Source organism: Trachymyrmex cornetzi, unplaced genomic scaffold, assembly GCF_001594075.2.
Source record: "Trachymyrmex cornetzi isolate Tcor2-1 unplaced genomic scaffold, Tcor1.1 scaffold1206, whole genome shotgun sequence".
Taxonomy (NCBI): domain Eukaryota; kingdom Metazoa; phylum Arthropoda; class Insecta; order Hymenoptera; family Formicidae; genus Trachymyrmex; species Trachymyrmex cornetzi.
Window position 1 is genome coordinate 15885 of NW_017295769.1, and position 5294 is coordinate 21178.

The following is a 5294-nucleotide window of genomic DNA, read 5'->3' on the forward strand; positions in this document are numbered from 1 at the left end:
TTATTAAACAAAACACCAATAAATAATTAAACAGGCCTTTCATTCACTTGTTCCACTCACACGCTTAATTCCGTAGAGTTCAACACTCTCGCTTTATCTCTTTGTGTCGCGTTGTCGCGTCGCGTCGCACTCACGACGAAATGGCGGTTACCCAAGATGGCCGCCCAAGGTGGTTGCGCAATATTGCGTCATCTACTACGCACAACGACTTTCGAGATTATCTCCTCGCTAATCTCGCGTTTCACCTACGCGTTGCGTTAACGGGATACGTAGTAAATACGTTTATTAATTATTACCGACTTACTTTCGCCGACTTCCGGGCTTTGCGGTCAACTCGGATTTAATTCCGAAATTTACGATAAATCACGCTAATTCGCGTTTCACGTTACTAATGAAGCTTCCGGATACGATACGGTATAACGTGGATACCTTGTTTGCACCGGTTTACTCGGAATTCGCACTAAATATATGTCGCGTGATTATCGACGTTCGTCCCGTTCGAACGCTCTATCACGGCTACACGTAACGACTATATCATCGGTAACGCGATTATCCGTCACGAACTTAATCGCTTTTTTGCAGAAAATACGCGTTCCGGTATAAGGTGAGTCGCGCCTTCGTTACGCACGTACACCCCGTTCGGCGGCTGGATTCAGACTAACTTGCAAGATGGCTGTCGCCACTGCCAAGATGGCCAAGAAGAACTGGTGTGTACAAGTACCCTCGGTCGGTTCGGTGTTCCCGAATCTAGTTGTTTTCTAGTAACTCATTCATACAGCCTTTACAAAGTCAAAAATGGCTTAAATAACTCGGAGATTTTCTCCTGAACATGAAATAATTATGGACTTTCCGCTTTTATTGAATTTGACGCGGATAATTAAACTTTGTATTTGGATAACTTCAGTAATTTGTCCAGATTTGGAAATTAATCCTAACAACTGTGGATATTGATGAAATAATTCGTTATGACTCTAAATAATTCGTTTTTACTAAAATAATTGGCCTGGTTACTGAATTGATTCAAAGACAATGTGTAATTAGCAAAATATTGAGATGCGAGTGTGGATGCACCCTAAATAATTCGTAGGTGTCACCATTAATTTTTTAACGACTCACAAATGGCTCGTCTTGCCCTAAATAATTCTGAAATAATTGCTGAAATATATTTTCAAGCTGCTAAGTGTAAATAACTCGCATGTCAAGCTTTCGGTCCTTTATGCCGCGTTAGCGTACCTTAATGTTATTTAACGTAACTGGAACATCCTTTTCATAAATAGTTCAAAAAATTAGTTCCTACCGCGGATAATTTACAAATAATGTACCTGAATTAATTGGCTGGTTTTCAACCTGATTCTATGTCGTTTAAATAATTTTTGTTTGTCTGTCTTTGTCGCTCTAATGTTAATTTCATGTTTTCCTTTCCTAACTCGTTTCGTATGTTCCAATTATTTTAAATGCTCGAAATAATTCTAAACTACTCAAAATAATTTGGCTTAAATGCCCTGTTAACAAAATAATTATAGTGGATCTGTTTTTACTAACCTCTTAGTGAGATCATCGCTCTTTCGGCGTATGTTAACGCTTATTTTTCTTTTCTAGGGTCTCCAACTCAATCACAACGTAAGTTCTAGGTAAGTATTTATTTCTATTTTTATTCTAACTTATTTTTCCTCGTGCAAATTTATTCAATTAATCTCTTTCCTCTTTGTTATAGGTTATCGGCTGGATTGGATTAGATCACCTGTTCATTCTTATTTCCAATAGGATATTTAGGTGGGTTGAACATATATATTTATTTTTGTCTAAGTGATTAAATATGAAAATAGAAAAGTTTATTATGTAATAGAATATCTTAGATAATATGTATCTGGACGTTTACGTCTCTTAAATAAGTAAATGAAATGTAATACGTGTACTTTTTTTTATATACATCGTGTGTTCGGCTTTTGACCTTTCCAACTTACTATAAGATAATGAAATACAATATATAAACAGCGTTTAACGCTTTGCTAAAACAAAATAAAATAAAATAAAATAAATAAAGAATTAATTCCCGCGCTGGATTTCGGTTTGATGAGCGGGTTGAGCTTTAAGCTTCCGGGATTGTGTGGGGTCCCTCGATTTCCTTGTTGTCGTCCGTGGTGATTTCCTCGGTGGTTGTTGGAAAACTCTTCCTGGCGGCTGCCGTGGTCGTTTGACCTTTCGTCGATTGTTGGGTGTCCACCTATAATTAATTTGGCCCTTGTTTCAATTATTTGGCTACTTGAGAAAATTAACGGACGGTTGCAGGGGTGGCACCCAGTTGGACACGGCTCAATTGGACACGAGCCACTCACAGTGCTTGAGACTACAAAGCTCCTAAATACCGGTCGCTGTGATTGGTGGTGTCCAATCGAGCCGTGATCAATCGGGATCTCATTGATATAAAGGTGAATAAAATCCTTAGTCGCATCGTTATATAAATGCGAACAATATTGCACCATAAAACGTTAATTAAAATATATTTTTCGTTATAAACATTTATCATCTTGGTACCGTTTCCCCCATTCCATCATGCGTTGTGTATCTCATGATAACAAATGTTATAATGAAAAATATAATCTAATTAACGTTTTATGGTATAATACTATTCGTGTTTGATACAATTTGGAATTAATTTCATAAATAAATACTTATAACATAACTGACAGTAATTTTATAATAATGCACAAATGATTTTTATTTACTTTATTTACTTTATTTATATATCAATTTTTCCTTGAATCTGGTGTTATTATAATAATTATTTTCGGGTTCTCCGAAATTCAAACTATTGGAGTCATAACAGTAACTATTGAAGCCTCAATAGTAACTACTAGAGTCTCAGTAATAACTACTGGAGTCTCAGTAGTAACTACTGGAACACCAATAGTAACTATTGATTCTTAATAGCATTTTTCCATAAGGGTTACTGTGGAAATTATTCCTTCTCGAAATTGGCTCTAAAAAAAGTTTAATCTGAAAGCCAAGCATATGAGAACTAATAATAGTTTCCTCTGGAATACTTTAAAAAGTCATGCAAGCAAACAGGCTGGCTTTTTTAGTACTAGATTTTCTAATTATTGTCATTGTAAATGGATTTAACAGACTAAATAGACTGTTCTCAGGAGATGCATGGAGAGATAATGGTCGCGTTCAGCACTCAACTGTTGTGGAGCAGATCGGTGAGCGCTCGCTGCTATTGGTGTATTCTTCTAGATCATTCAATAGCAGCGAGCGCTCACGGATCCGCTCCACAACAGTTGATTCTGTTGAACGCAACTTATAATTCTTCAGGAAGACTTTTGAATTGTTGTTTTCATTTATATAAAATGAAAAATGAAGTCAGTAAAAATATTTATTTTAGTTAAATATTATTTTTTGATGTCAATGTTATTAGGCTAATAAGTTTATCTGTCATTTTTCCAAAGTATAACCATAAATTTCGAAATAGATTAATTTTATGAAAAATAAGTCCTCAATATGAGCAAAAGTATTAATTTTTGCTTATATTGACTAACTATTTTTTATTTATTATAATTGGAAATAACAGGATTACCTGGATTTTTGTGTAAATTATAATCCGCGCGTCAAAATAAGGTACAAGTACACAATTAATAATATAGAAAATGATACCGCACAATGGTAACTAATTTTTATTTTTATTACATTTACGTAATAAATTATTATTTCCAAAATTACGAGATTGTTTTCCTAAACTTTCCCAAATTGTTCCAAAACTTTTGCAATAAAAAAAGACGAGAAACGTTACATATTTCTGCTAACTAAACGCTCGATTAATTTTCCTTGATTATGAATAAATTATTTCCTAAATTATGAGACTGTTTTCCTAAATTTTCTCAAACTATTCCCAAATTATTTCAATTAAAAAAAATATGAAATCTTAAACTTGTCTGCTAAATATACGACGGTATCGTCTTCCTATCATTTTCTTTGGGGGCGAGAGCCAATAAGTAGTGATGCCGATTCTTGAATCGATGCATTGAGAATCGATTTTTTTGCTCTTGAAAAATCGATTTTAAATCTATTTTTTTATTCCTCTATTCTTTCGGAATCGATCCAATTTTTCAGAGAATCGTATCGACGATTCTCAATTTTTACAAATCGTTAGAACCTGCGGGGTGGCACCCAATTGGACACGGTTCAATTGGACACGAGCCACTCACAGCGCTTGAGACTACAAAGCTCCTAGGCACCGGTCGCTGTGATTGGTGATATCCAATCGAGCCGTAATCAATCGGGATCACCCCGGGCCTGCGCACAACAGAACAACAAGAATTAGATATTAAGATTTCAACCTATCAGAAACCGTGTATTCCGATGTAATTTATAGTTTCTGATAGGTTGAAACCTTAATATCTAATTCCTGTTCCTCTATTGTGCTCAGGCCCTAAAGTCTACTAAAAATATATGTAAGTTAATACGTATGTACATAACCAAAGAGTACAATGTAAGGGCCTGAGCACAATAGAGGAATAGGAATTAGATATTAAAAGGAATTAGATATTAAAAAAAAAAAGAAGTTTCGACTTTTTCAAATTCTTTTTTGTATCACCTTACAAATTGGGTTTAAATAAATTGTCAAAATAATGATATTTATATCATAAATAATATACTATATAGACGAGGCTTCTTAGGGCCTGCGCACAATACAGGAATAAGAATTAGATATTAAGATTTCAATCTATCAGAAATCGTGTATTCCGATGTAATCAGTTTCTGATAGGTCAAAATCTTAATATCTAATTCCTATTCCTCTATTGTGCTCAATCTTACATCGGAATACACGATTTCTGATAGATTGAAATCTTAATATCTAATTCTTATTCCTGTATTGTGCGCAGGCCCTAAGAAGCCTCGTCTATATAGTATATTATTTATGATATAAATATCATTATTTTGACAATTTATTTAAACCCAATTTGTAAGGTGATACAAAAAAGAATTTGAAAAAGTCGAAACTTCTTTTTTTTTTAATGATTGGTTGCTGCGTGTTGTTGGGAAAAGAATCGAAAAAATCGATTGTTCGGAATCGATCTCTTATTATCCGATTAATCGATTGTTAAGAATTAAACTTATAGCGTTTTCGGCCCGACCGGGTTTGCACCAACCTAGTAATCAGTTTCTGATAGGTCAAAATCTTAATATCTAATTCCTATTCCTCTATTGTGCTCAATCTTACATCGGAATACACGATTTCTGATAGATTGAAATCTTAATATCTAATTCTTATTCCTGTATTGTGCGCAGGCCCT